Consider the following 15,746-nt stretch of genomic DNA (forward strand, 5'->3'; position numbering starts at 1 on the left):
TCTTTCGCATATGACAATTCTCGAAAGTTTGTCGTTAATCTTTAAATACATTTAGCTTTGTGAGTATCATTTTTCACTTCGCATTTAACAAAGGCAGGATTGACTTCGACTGTTTATTTCTGAAGGTAGAGCATCTAACTGATAGGTGCTGCGACATGTACGGTGCAAAGGTTTCTACGAAATTCAGAAGTGATGACAGTTCATTTTTTATCGGAGAGGGAGCAAAACAGTCCAGTATCATTGTGTGTGTTTTTTACATTGCAATATAAATATTACTACCTAATATCTTAAGACTAAATAAAGTTGCTCACAAACTAGTATAAGCGCCGCTTGTTTGTATGCTGATGATTCCAAAAAATCATGAATCATTTAAAAATAATGCATCGGAACAAAGATGCATTTTTATAACAAAACAACACCAAACGTCCAAAAAGTCTTCAAAAATGAATTATCGAAAGTAAAAAAAAAATTGAACAAAAAAATTTTCACTGTGAACAAGTTTACGCTTTTTTTAGAAATTGTTCTTGAATAAAAATTGATCCGCCATTTTAGACCCACAGACCCAAATAAAGTGGTTTCAACGATTTGTATAGGAGCTGTCAAGTTGTTCCCCCTCTGGTTTAATTAGAGGAAAAGAAAAGAATATATAATCACAATGTGTACCCTTTTCTACTTATATCTTCTCACAAAGAACATAATAACCAAGTGGGAGTTTTCTTATATTTTTACTGCTTTCGAAAGAATCCAAACTAAGATTTAATAAAAGATTATAAATAAAGCCATGCCATACAACCTACGTAACACTATGACGGCAAACAATCTGCTACAAATATTTTCATTTTGATCGTTATTTAAATAATGTCGAAGCTTGCTTATATTGTTTCACTATTTATAATTTTCCATCAGATGTTGGACGAATAGCATTTCCGCTGTAGAACAAATTGTCGTTTATTCAGGGCCGTGCCACTAGCAATTAATTTTTAATTCATTATGGATTCGCCAATAGATAACTCACGGTCCCTCGAAATGTCAAATCTAATCATGACGTTTCACTGACATCAAAACACGGGCACTCATTTTTCTTTCAACGAAAGGTATCTAAGCAAAAAGTAACAGACTAAAATGTATCTATGGAAAAAAGCAACTGAACAAGAAATAAACAAATCATAAAAAAGAAGCGGTTTGCGTCGTGCAAAGCAGTAAAATACGATAAAAATTCCAATGATGACGAAACGAAAATAACAGTCGTGATAAAATCTCAATAAAAAGTATTCCTAAACTGTGCGTAATGCGGAATAGTCGCAGCAAATGACCGGAATATTTAAGTTACTAAAGAAATAAAAAGTGGAACATGATCTACTCCGTAGAACAACAAAGGGATCTGGCTCAGGGCTGGAAACGTGACTTTTTTTATGAACGTCATAAGCTTACAAACTTTCACGCTGCTGCCCGAGCAGGAAAGTCATAGACGAATTTCATGGTTGGTGTACGTATGAATGTCGTTCAATGAATGTAATCTCTTTGGTGTGTGTGAATGCCGCCACACAGCAGTTTTGTTTCCCACCACCAAGGCTGGAAGAAGTCATTTCGAATTTCATTTTAATGCGAAAGTTCGGGAAAAAACCAATACGACAGCACCGATGCTAGTTTGACTTCGGCTGCTGTGCATGTAAACGGACGAGAGAAAAGCAAAAACGTTCGTGCTGCTGATCGTGCATGTTACATGTTCGTGAAAGTTCGGTTATTCGGCTTGCTGCCGTAGTTGGGTTTCGTTCGCTAGCTGTTGCGAATGTATGTGAATGGCCCGTGTGTTTTACTTGCATCATCCGTTGCGTTGGAACTGTTGCAAATAAATTTCATAGCAGCGGCTCAAAATGAATGTAGTGAACGACATTCATGGCTCATATTTGCAAGATTGGAATGTGCGGCAGTTCGTTTTTCGCTTGCTATAGGAAAGGACTGCAAGCAAAATGTTAGCGGTCACATAGTATCGTTGAAAGGAAAGTTGTTGGCCATTGAAAATCTATAGTTTTGTATATTTACAATTCGCTGATGCGTCAAAATGGAAATGTTTTCAACTTTTTAGTAATGAGTTTATATTGAAGGAGAAGTTGTTGGCCGTTGAAAATCAGTAGTTTTGTACATTTACAATGCGCAGGGGGTCTGCCGATGCGTGAAAATGGAAATGTTTTCAGCTTTTTGGTAATGAGTTTTATATTGAAGGGGAATTCGTTGGCCGTTGAAAATCAATAGTTTTGACATTTAAAATGCGCAGGGGGGTCCGCCGATGCGTGAAAATGGAAATGTATTCAGCTTTTTAGTAATGAGTTTTATATTGAAGGGGAATTCGTTGGCCGTTGAAAATCAATAGTTTTGAACATTTACAATGCGCAGGGGGGTCCGCCGATGCGTCAAAATGTAAATGTTTTCAAGTTTTCAGTAATGAGTTTTACATTGAAGGGAAAATTGTTGACCGTTGAAAATCAATAGTTTTGACATTTAAAATGCGCAGGGGGGTCCGCCGATGCGTGAAAATGGAAATGTTTTAAACTTTTTAGTAATAAGTTTTATATTGAAGGGGAATTCGTTGGCCGTTCAAAATCAATAGTTTTGAACATGTACAATGCGCAGGGGAGTCCGCCGATGCGTCAAAATGGAAATGTTTTCAGCTTTTTGGTAATGAGTTTTATATTGAAGGAGAAATTATTGGCCGTTGAAAATCAATAGTTTTGTACATTTCCAATGCGCATGGGAGTTCGCCGATGCGTCAAAATGGAGAAGTTTTAAACTTTTTAGTAATGAGTTTTATATTGAAAGGGAAATTGTTGGCCATTCAAAATCAATAGTTAGGAAATAATAGTTAAATTATGCGTAAATAACCACAAAACTGCTTTTTAGTTGAACAACAGTCTAACTAGTGGAGGTCTAACTAAAACACGGTCCAGTCAAAGAGTTACGAACCAGAGAATAAACCCCAATAAAAAAATTATACACAAACTTTAACCCAGTCCAACGATTCCACATATTGTTTGGATGATACCCTGAACAGGCCGTTAGGCTCTTGGATCATTAGATGTTTATTAGGGAAGACTGTACAGATTTTTTTATTAGGATGCACATTTCCAACAAAGCTATCTGACAGCTCTGGAAAATTTTAATATGGAATCAAGATGTAAATGTTAGAAAGGTGTGAACATTGTCGCGTCTGGGTCAGGGTTACCATATTCACAGATTTTTCTGTAATGTCACAGATTTTTTTCACAATTTTTGATCACAGATTCTTTTTCACAGATGACAGATTTTTGGCATTTTGTCATCACAGATGGTAAAAAGATTTTTTCGCCGAAACACAGATGTCAATGTGGCATCCCTGGTCTGGGTGTGTTTCTTGATAGCCAAATTGTTCGATGTTAGGTCAACACTAAGACAAGACGTGACAATCGGCTTCTTATTTTTCCTTCGATATTCTTCTTTTCGCGCATTTTCTTCCTGCCATCTTCCGAACAGTGTTGCTATTTTTATTAATGAAAATGAAGGCATGTTAATTTATTTTATGCCGGCAATATTTTGTATCTTGAATCCACTATATTGATGAATGGCACCGTTTTTCTATATCATGGGTGTTTAGTAAGGTTTGATGAAGCCATTTTCTGAAAATTTTAGATTATATTGTGGTTTCTGTCTTATTTTTGTTAAAGATAATCAACCACGTATACGGTAAATGCATGATAAATACTTGTTTCACTTTGCCGTACAATTTCTTTTCAATTTAGTCATTTTTTCGTCTTTAACGATAATAATTTTATTTGTCAAAAGTAATGACAATCTTTTCTATAAATATTGCAACACTGCCAAACATCATTTCTACATTCCAAACTAAAAAATAGTTAAACACAAAAACAAGAATAAAATACCACTGAACAGAGAAAAAACAAAAAAAGTAACCAAAGATGAAAAGTTATCGAAACTGTATCACTTAATTTGTATACTATACAGAAATGTAACAAAAATGAAACAATAAATATTTAACGTTAAAAAAAACATCATTTCGCTATCTCTGCAGTAACATTGCGTACGGTAAAAAAGTCAGAATCAACCAATCAGGAGCTGGACCATTCTGACGTAAAATTGGGACAAAACGCCCCCCTATTGTCATGTCACGTGTTATTGAATCGTGTGAACGCTGTGACATCGAGATATTACAAATTTACATATATACAGTTTTAAATTTTAGCGAACTCTGTGTTCACGAAGGACTATCCTCCAATGATCATTCTCTTGCATAGACCGTTTACAATATTAAATTATAGTCTCGTCAAACAGCAAGTGGCATAAACCCCAATATTATAACGGATAAGATTTTTACATATGTGACGCCAGTGTTTTGATTTTACATCCGACAGGATTGGGATGGCGTAAATACTACATCATTCTAAAAAACAAATCATTAATTGGAACATCAAAAATTGGAAATCAATTGAATATAACAATTTAGCATTTTCAAGTTTTCTGAGTTTTTCAGAGTTTGCCACCAATAATCTTATTATACACATGCCTACACCTTATGATGATTACCTTGAAACGACTTTGTGTTTGTCAAATTGGTCACTCTTCGCATTTTTCTTTTGATACGCAATTCTCACTTCGACATAGATCTTTCATGAGGGCCTAAATCAGTGATGCCGCAAGTCCAGATTTATGTAGAAAGGTACAGATTTCTGAAGCATTTTTGGCACAGATTCTGTACGGTACCCGAATAAACATCTAATGATCCAAGAGCCTAACGACCTGTTCAGGGTATCATTCATACATTATGTGGAATCGTTGGACTATGTGGGTTAAAGTTTGTGTATAATTTTTTTTATTAGGGTACACATTACAGATTTTTGTAAAAAAGTACAGATTGGTACAGATTTTTTACATGACAGCAAGGTAAAATAATTTAACCCTGCGATGCATCCCAGTAAACAGTTGAGTTAGGCAGCAGTGATGGCAAGAATCTGAAGTGGAGCTGGTACTGATTGAGCTTGAACTGAAGCTGACATTATAATGCAATATGCGAGAAACATGCTTCTAGCAAATCAAAGGGATGATGTCTAATAAAAGCTGAGCGAATCTTCTCGGAGTGCATACGTTTACTCTGACGTACTCCATTTTAATTCCTGCAAGCCGGTTTCTCGCATCTTATTGATATTTCCAACCCCATCTCAGCTTCTCGCCGCTACTCTGTTGGCCACCATTGGTTGGTAAACAAAGTGGCAGTGAAAATTTGAGCTGGAGCTGATATTGACATTACCCAGTCAAACTCATCCAGAATTCTAACTGATTTCCCACACTACTTTTACAGTGAACGGCAAGTTACGGCGCCGCCTTTTAGTTTACTGGGTTCTTGCGGAATTCCAGCTCAAATAAAACAACCGAGTCAGAATGTCTGGTTTGATTTCCCCGAATGGAAAATATGTAGAAGAAAAAAGATTTTTTTTAACAACCTCGTTATTGTTTGGGTACATAATCCGGTCCTTCTTTCGATAGAAGAGTGCAGATAGAAAGGATCCCGGTACAGTTTTAATTGTGGCAATACTGGCCTAAAGCGCCAATGTAAGCAAACCGAGTTTTCGCTACTATGATATTATGCGACTAAAATACTGCAAGGTAGCGGTAAAAATGATCGAAAACATTTCCTTTTGAGATTTCCACTATCGAAATATGCCAAAATGTAATGGTGGATTATGAAAAAAGAATCTTTTTGTTCGTTTAATTGTTTCTTATGTATTGGCACAAAATTATTAATGAAACGATTTATTTTCCTGGTGAAAGGAGAAAAATAATGAAAATTTTGTCTTGCAATACCATCATTCTGTAACTTGATTATGCTACTACCGCATAAAAAAGTTTCCATTATGTCACATTGGCGGTTGCCCGTGTGTATTGTAAATGTCCAAAACTATTGATTTTTAACGGCCAACAACTTCTATTCATTTTCAATGGCCAACAATTTCCCCTTCACTATAAAACTCATTACTCATTACGGCGGACCCCCCTGCGCATTATAAATGTCAAAACTATTGATTTTCAACGGTCAACAATTTCCCCTTCAATATAAAACTCATTACTGAAAACTTGAAAACATTTTCATTTTGACGCATCGGCGGACCCCCCTGCGCATTGGAAATGTACAAAACTATTGATTTTCAACGGCCAACAATTTCTCCTTCAATATAAAACTCATTACCAAAAAGCTCACAACATTTCCATTTTAACCCCCCCCCCCCCCCTGCGCATTGTAAATGTACAAAACTATTGATTTTCAGCAGCCAACGAATTCCCCTTCAATATGAAACTCATTACTAAAAAGTTTAAAACATTTCCATTTTCACGCATCGGCGGACACCCCTGCGCATTGTAAATGTCAAAACTATTGATTTTCAACGGCCAACAATTTCTCCTTCAATATAAAACTCATTACCAAAAAGCTGAAAACATTTCCATTTTGACGCATCGGCGGACCCCCCTGCGCATTGTACATGTTCAAAACTATTGATTTTGAACGGCCAACGAATTCCCCTTCAATATAAAACTTATTACTAAAAAGTTTAAAACATTTCCATTTTCACGCATCGGCGGACTCCCCTGCGCATTTTAAATGTCAAAACTATTGATTTTCAACGGTCAACAATTTTCCCTTCAATGTAAAACTCATTACTGAAAACTTGAAAACATTTACATTTTGACGCATCGGCGGACCCCCCTGCGCATTGTAAATGTTCAAAACTATTGATTTTGAACGGCCAACGAATTCCATTTCAATATAAAACTCATTACTAAAAAGCTGAATACATTTCCATTTTCACGCATCGGCGGACCCCCCTGCGCATTTTAAATGTCAAAACTATTGATTTTCAACGGTCAACGAATTCCCCTTCAATATAAAACTCATTACCAAAAAGCTGAAAATATTTCCATTTTCACGCATCGGCAGACCCCCTGCGCATTGTAAATGTACAAAACTACTGATTTTCAACGGCCAACAACTTCTCCTTCAATATAAAACTCATTACTAAAAAGTTGAAAATATTTCCATTTTGACGCATCAGCGAATTGTAAATATACAAAACTATAGATTTTCAATGGCCAACAACTTTCCTTTCAACGATACTATGTGACCGCTAACATTTTGCTTGCAGTCCTTTCCTATAGCAAGCGAAAAACGAACTGCCGCACATTCCAATCTTGCAAATATGAGCCATGAATGTCGTTCACTACATTCATTTTGAGCCGCTGCTATGAAATTTATTTGCAACAGTTCCAACGCAACGGATGATGCAAGTAAAACACACGGGCCATTCACATACATTCGCAACAGCTAGCGAACGAAACCCAACTACGGCAGCAAGCCGAATAACCGAACCTTCACGAACATGTAACAGGCACGATCAGCAGCACGAACGTTTTTGCTTTTCTCTCGTCCGTTTACATGCACAGCAGTCGAAGTCAAACTAGCAGCGGTGCTGTCGTATTGGTTTTTTCCCGAACTTTCGCTTAAAAATGTCATTTGAAATGACTTCTTCCAGCCTTGATCTGGCTTCATTTACTAAAATCTGAAATTGAAGCCCGCATTGTTGGCAGCCTCTGCTGTAGCGGAGAATATTACGACGCTAGATAGTTTGTGTTTGTTGCGAGGAACAAGCACTAGCAGGTTTGAAAGCGTCGTATTGAAAATACCAACGTATTTTGAGTACAATAAAATTAAATAATGATAGTATTTAAAAATACTTCTGTTGTACGTAATAAAGTACTTACTGTAATTAATATCGATGTGTACGCATTTAAAGTACGAAGGAGCCGTACTTGAAATCGTTTCAGTAATTAAAGTGCAAGTACTTTGGCGTGCACTTTTTTAAATCTTTGTGGTACTTACTTAAAGTAACAAATTATGTAAGACTTTTGGCTCTGTGTCGTATTGAAGATTTAGAGCTTATCCCTCAAGAACTGAGTCTGAGCGCAGCTTCGTTCATCACAATACGACAATAGCAGCTAATCGGACATTTTGGTGATTAATTGCAACAGAACCTGCGGTGTTTTCGAGGGACACGCAAATATGGGCTTAAATAGCACTGAGGGAAATCGAATAATATTCCAACAGCACAATGGCGGAGTTACGCACTGGACCGAGTTCGATTTCCAGCGGTTTGCTGATGTACCATCGCATTATCACTTCGAGTCGGACTTAATCCATTTTTGGTTGGGAAGGTCACATCTGTTCTCGGGACATACATTTCTCCTTATTAAATGTATTTCGGTTTTTTTTTATTTTCAATCAAATAGTGAACAAAGTAAAACAGGGATTTAATTTGACAAGTACTTCGCACAGACTACGGAAGAGTGAAATGCAAGAATACGTTTCACCAATGCTAAACTTAGGAAATGGACAACTTCAACATCATCACGCAATAAATCAGCATCGTTATAAAAAAAACTACAGGCACTACATAATTTCCAACAGTGTTATTTGACCGCAATGAATGATTTTAACCTTGAACACGATGGATGTGTATAACTCGCACGAATGTGAACTCTGCCCAACGTCCAAGTTCGACCTGACAAATTCGTCAGCATTGTTATGAACGATGGCGCCGTGCTTAGCTATCACAACTCAGTCAATAAGCGCAAGCTGCTGGAGTAGCAAGTATTGATTAACTACAACCTGTTGGGCCGATTTGTCGCAACGGTAGAATTGTTTTCCAATGAGTTCAAATTGACCGAAGAAAAATAATTCCAAAATTACTGAACACTTCGGGTCAGACATCTGCCCAGATATTGGATGGTGCATGACAAACCTCCGACTACTCAATTATCAGTTCATCTTCGTGATAACAGGCGCCTCGTGCGATGTGTTAACAATCCTAATTGAAGTAATTTTCACGCAATCTATGAATAAGTTATTGTGTTTACAATGATCTTATATTTATTTATTTAAATAGTCATGTTAATAGATTCATTGCTACCTATCTAAAATGTAAAACAATATTATTTCTAAAGAAGTATTTACTCTACTCTACCTCCAGATATGATCATGAACATTGAAATGTGCCATCTATCGTACCCAATAGGTGCTTTGCTGTCCAGAGTGTAGTCTGTCTAAAATACCGCCTTGTGTGGTGGATGCTTCAGGCTGTATTCGAGTCACCTGCTCATTAGTTTTAATCTTCGCCGTTTCGTTCAAACTCGGAATAGTCTTCGTTTTCAATAAGATAATGTATATAATCGTTTTGACTATATACCACCAGGTCCGATGTAGATGTGGCAATTCATTGTAGATGCGTGTATAGAATGGATTCAAATTAATAATTTGTTCGGCTGAACTTAAAGCATTTATTCAACTTCTCATAGGAACATCGCACTACCTACATGGTTCGTGTTGGTTTGACTTCCAGCAACACACCGGGTGCATGCAATTGCTCAACCACGTAGAATTTGTGAAACTCGTCAGCATTTGGCGCAAACTATACGATCTATACGATGAAATTCGTTAAGCTGAAAGAATAGCGAAAACTTCAATACTGGAAGGAAAAAAGAATACGATATGCCAACAAAATATCACTTACGGAGAACCAAAAATGCTTGGCGCATAATTTCCTCAGCGTTCTCATCTGACAGCGTCATCCTTGGAGATAAAACATTGTTTAGATGTATTTATCTGTATCCTGGCCTACGTTGATGATTTTCTTCTTTCGCAGCACACTCTCAACATCAGAAACATCAAACTCGAGCGCCATCTAGCGGTGAGAGCGGTCAAATCTGAAGGGACCAGAGTCACTCGTTCAAAATTGTAAATTGAGCCACAAATTTTGTAGACTTTCTTCGTACGATTCATGTCTTTATTATTTGTCTTTCGTTTAATTCTGAGTGATAGAACAGAAATGCACAGGGTTTGAAAGAAGTTGGGAAAGTTGAGACTAGTTATCCTCTAGTAAGAGATATGCGGAGACGCCATCTTGAGCCAGCGAAACTGTCAAATTCTTGAGCCAGCCGAGCCAATGTTGTTGTTTAAGCCTAAGAGAAGAGACGACAACAGGCTTCTTGCTCTTCCTAATTTTCTCGACTTGGCCCTGCCGTAAATCTGAAGACAACAAGTGTTCATCGTTGCCAGATTCCCTTTGAATGCTTTTTACAATTGCCGAAAATAATTGTACCTAAAAGATCGCACCTCTACCAAGGATTTACAATGCTAGCTGCATTTAAAAATTAAATTAAATATTTATTCATGTCTCTCTTAACAATACACGTAACTATATCGTCATTCAGGTATTTTATTCAATTTGCACGAAATGTTAATGTGTATGAAAAATAGCCAGAATAGATTCAGCAGCACTGTTTTCCATCCCGATTGTAAATATAATGAACGCTCATGACTGGCAAAATGACCAATCAGAAGCTGGTTCAATATTGAGGTTAGGACTGGATCAAATTAGCTACGCGATTGTCCTCTCTTCTCTTAGGTTTAAGCTAAATCGAGGATTCCAAAATTATTTTAAAAATATAAATACATCAGACTATTAAATGGCATAAACAGTGAATTTTCTATAAACCTCATTCTACAGTTTTTAACATTGCCGTGTATTGCAGATCAGAAGCAGTAATGCAAATGGCAGCATCATGTTACCGGAAAAAGACAAAAATATGACATGCTCCTCTTGCGCATACTTCGCTATTTTCAATCCTCTCTTCGGCATTCTTCTGGATCAATATGGCTCTCTTTGCTCGCAATAAAGATGGCAATAAATAAGCCAGTTTTAACAGGCAGAAAAGACAAGCGCCGTCGAACTATATTTACCTGTATTTTTGATTTCTCTGTTCTTTCCCTCTCTGTACACGCTTGATTCCAATTGCTTATCGAAGTGTTACAGGAGAGCACATTTGGATAAATCGAGCTTGAGCTTGAGCTTGTGAACAGGCTTGCACATTTGGATAAATCGAATCGATTATCGCATATTCAGATCAAAGTTGTTTTTGCGAATTCGAATCAAAACTGCAATAAGAATTGCTTTGATTATTTTCTTTTACTTATCGTTGTGAGAATAAGTGGGATCATTTTATTCCTTAATATTAATCAATAACATATTATCACGAATTATTACCCATATATCTGTCGTATCTCACATTAAAAGAAAGTGAATAACGAAAAAAATAGTTTTTTTTTCATTGGATAGATCCAAATAAATGACAATCAGATGTAGATCGTAAATACCACTATTTTATAAATTTTCTTATTTTTACTACCAGTTCACAAATTGAATCAGAATGTTAACTGCTTACAAAATAACTCCATAAATACCCTAAGCAAAGATTAAATAAATGATTTTAAATATACGCATTTTTCCTATATGAATAAACTCACATAAAACATCCAAATAAAAATATTTTATAATTGATTGCGAACGCAACGGCGATCAATATATTTGTTCGTAAAAATATATTACTATGATGCTCAAAACTTTCATTCATTTATAAAATCGTAGAAATTTTGTTAGCAAATAAAATCGTTCCAATCTGCATTCATGCATTACAGAAATTTGCAATCAACAATTTGAAATATAACACTTGTGATCATTCTGTCAAAGTTTATTTTTTTGTTTGACCTTTGTTTACTTTTTATTTAAGCTTCGCTAAAAAAACGTGTGCAATTTTAATTCGCAGAGTGTGATAGTAACCTTTATTTATAATTGATATTTATTCCAAACTTGTGAAAATTTGCTTGAAACGAATATAAATATCCTCCTCTCGTGTCGACAGGTATCGTGTTCAATTAGAATGATATTCACAGTTTATTTTGAATTCAAATTGAAATATTTCAACCAACTTTTTAATCAAAGTTTAAAATAACTATCATGGCACCAGTTACAAACGATGGTTCAACCACTTCAAACTTATTTTCTTTTGTGCATTAAATATTATGTCACTACAAAATGCTGTACATCATCGGCCAACTATAAACTATCCACCAAGTTAAAGTTCTAAGTTCAGAAACATATCAGTTACATGTTGACAAAATTGTTCACACACGCTATGGAACGAGACATATGACGAAGATAAACTATTTTACTGCAAGAAAATATCGGAATGAAAAACAATTCTCCATGTTGTCTGATTTACTCATTGTCTTTAACATGAATTTGTTCTTTTTTAACATTGTCGTGTATCGCAGATCATAACGCAGCCATATAAATGACAGCATCGTTTGGTTAAAGCTTACCAAATAGTTTAGGCCGGTTTAAAAGTTAGTCCGGTTTAAATATAGTTAGTACGCGTTTGAGCTTACGGTTATAAGAGTAGCTTTGCTAGATGGAATCTGTTTAGAGTACGCCGATTTCAAAACGTTGTTCGATGGCGATGGAAATAGTTGTTTGACTAATTTCTTATTAGATTATTGAGTCAATTTGCTATCCAAATTATACTATCCTAATGCTTTCACATTGTGTTGTAACTTTACGCCAGTACTATTTGGAATGCAATCTGCTGAACATATTAATCTTGAGAGAGTGTGCACAAAAATTATAAAATCAAATATTACCATCTTGCTTATTCTAAATGATTATAATTTTACTGTAGGTTTAATAAACGCCGGCAGAAATGAATTTATTTATTTGGATTCGAAACATAACTCATCGTCTACTGATATGCATAAGAAGTTTATAGCTTCACTACTTTCCTTAGAAAGTAAGAGATGTGAAAAAGAAATAGAAATAATCAAAAAACAATACACTTTATGAGTAATTTGAATCTGGTTGAAAAAAATGTAACTTTCAGTTAGATGATACTAACTGCGGTATTCATGTTTTGAATAACATTTCACATGAGCTTACTATTGGGGAAGTATTTGATGTGAAATTCAATCCACAATCAGCAAGAAAATACTTCCTTCAATTGATAATTAACTATTCTGAAATGTTCAGAACATGTGCGCTGGATGTGGTGTTATTGAAAATAACACTAGTTTCACCTCACATTCCGATACCTCACGATCCTGCACAAAAGAAATGTGGGTATTATGTGAGGGTTGCGAAAGGTGGTGGCATACAAGGTGTGCAAAGGTTAATAATAATGGTATAGAAGATGTCGTATTTTTATGTACCATGTGTGATCATATTAATTACGATTTCAAAAAATAATCACTATGCTCGAATTCGAAAAAAAAGCTCACAAAACATTCAACAAAAAAAACTCAACTTTTAAAACTGATCAAAATATTTAAAAGCTTAGACGCAAAAATCGCAGGAGCTGATTATCATATCAACAGAAGCATGCTACTTGAAAATGCCATTCAAAAATATGTTTTTGAATGGCATTTTTGCTACTTAATTTTCTGTTGTTGTGATAATGTAATAAAATCAAATCCTCATCGATGGATTTAATGTCCAAAATAACATGAGCATAGAATGCATTATAAGGCATCTAACCAAACGCAATGCACGAGATCAAGTGTTGAGTTAAAACCCTGTTTGCTCCTGCTTAAACAAAAAAAACAGGTTTTCATTTGAAATAGTCTTCAGTTTTCGACATTTATTGAACATTTTTGTTTTTTCTTTGTTTCGTAAACTTTAAATGATGGCTAAATTCGAATACTAATACTATAATGTGAGCTTTAAGCGCAAGAGTAGTTAAGTTTAAATCTGCCAGTAGCATCAGAAAAAAACATTTCTCAATAGACCATGAATAGTCAGGATAATGTCTTTGGGATAATAATCCTCATCTGGATGTAAACATTCGTCAAAATTGTGCATAACAACCACACCAACCGATACGTGATGATATAAATTAATGGTCTTCTATTGAGGAGGTATTTTTCAATTACTACTGATGGTCCCAAGCCCATTGAAAGATGAGGGAACATAACCTACTCAAAAAACTATAAGGACAGCCCTGTGGGTAATATAATGACTAACAACATTAATCACGCCCTTTCTGTTTTTAATTTTTATCTCTATTAACTCGACTGCATCCAATACATCTAAAACACAAACAGTGCGTTAACAGCATCAAAACAGGAAAGAAAGATGATTTCAGGACTGTAATCCGCACACCAAAAACACAAACCCAAGAAATCAACAACCTTTGGAGAACAAATTTCTATCTTGGGATAGCAGCAGTGATGACAGTGTGGATGAAAGCGACATCCAAGGAAACGTACTGATTGACCCTCAGGCGTTATCGGGCGACGCTGAAAATGCTCTTTCTCTTCTTACTTTCGATATCAGCTCATCCATCCAAGCGTTTGCATGCGGAGATCAATCTAGTGACTGAGCTCGCGGATACTGTTGAGCCACTTCCAATGGTTTGTATCACCGATAACAACTTTTCGCTTTCTTTATTTTTGCTACCACATTTAACAACTAGCACCCGTTGGCTTAGCGACTGGCCATAGTTTATGAACTTTAAGTTACTTTAAGTATCATTAAGTACCATGAATTACATAAAGTACCGCAAATATTTAAAAAAGTACGCGTCAAATTCCTTGTACTTTAATTACAGAAAAACAATTTAAGTACAGCGCCTTCGTCTTTTAAATACGCAAAATACATTAAGTACCTCATTAAATACAACAGAAGTATTTTTAAATACTTTTATTATTTACTTGACTTATATTCAAAATACGTTGGTATTTTCAATACGACGCGCTCAAAAAATAAGTATGTAAGATCTGACGGCGATTATGGGTCAGCCTAGCACAGCGGCTACGAGTGAAAACGCCATTAGTAACATAGCTGATTTCTGGTGTTATTTACACCGAAGTACAACACCAATTAAATTTAAATGATCTGATTCGTACCTTTATAGCCATTCAGAATGATCGTTGTGAGTCATATTGTGCTTTTCACCGAAGGTTAGCATGCGACGGAATCAATTCAAAATAGCGAAAGAATTCAAAATATACCCTGTTAGCTTCATCCGCCCAGTTTAGAACAAACATCTAGCAATATATAGGCCCTGTTAGTCAGGTATCGGACGGTCATAAATTGACATTTCATGGATTTATTCATCCCTTCGCTACCTGTTGAGCAAAAATCGGAAATTATTTGTTACTATTTTTGGTACCCATTTAATTTATTGTTTAGTGTGCCTTTTTGATTCCTAACTCGATTCGTTTGCAGCCTCCTAAGCATTTCCTTGGTTCAAGACCAATAGTCGCACGAACACTTCATATAAAAATCAACTCAAATTACATTGTTGTAGCCTTGCAGAATTGAAAATGTTAAATCTTAAAAATGGCGGTTTCGCAATCTTGTTGCTATCTTGTTTTTCGCTATTTTTGCTAATTCCAGTGATAACCACAATAGCTCATAATGAACTGCTATCAACGGCACCTCAATATCAAGACGATATTGTAAACCATTTGTTAACACCATGAAAACAACAAAAATATGATTCAACTATATAGTTTAAACATCAGACTCTATGGTTGAATAATATTTTGATTGTTTTCGTATAGCTTTCAAATGGTTTACAATATCGCCTTAATATCAAAGGAAACATTTTATGGGCCTCTGGAAAAACCTGTTGTTGATGTTGATGGATTTTTGTTAAATGCATTTTGATTTGAAATGATACTTAGAATTATATTATGTAATAAATTTACCGTTTTGTATGTCTAGGGGGGAAGGGGAAGAGTTGCTTCTCTAATCTTCCGGTCATCACATCACATGCTTTGGTATTCTTAGTATGTATGACAATCATGAAGATGTGACACA

The 15,746-nt window shown here is 35.6% G+C and overlaps 1 long non-coding RNA gene across 1 annotated transcript; it reads right to left on the minus strand.

Moving 5' to 3' along the window:
• Positions 1-9,006: 9,006 nt before the first annotated feature.
• LOC131676347 (uncharacterized) lies at positions 9,007-9,669 on the minus strand. Its single transcript, XR_009303144.1, has 3 exons — positions 9,606-9,669; positions 9,409-9,534; positions 9,007-9,273 (listed from the first exon to the last, which is right to left on the minus strand). It is a non-coding gene; the product is annotated as an uncharacterized LOC131676347 (long non-coding RNA).
• Positions 9,670-15,746: the final 6,077 nt, after the last annotated feature.

This window comes from Topomyia yanbarensis, chromosome 1 (genome assembly GCF_030247195.1).
Source record: "Topomyia yanbarensis strain Yona2022 chromosome 1, ASM3024719v1, whole genome shotgun sequence".
NCBI classification, from domain to species: domain Eukaryota; kingdom Metazoa; phylum Arthropoda; class Insecta; order Diptera; family Culicidae; genus Topomyia; species Topomyia yanbarensis.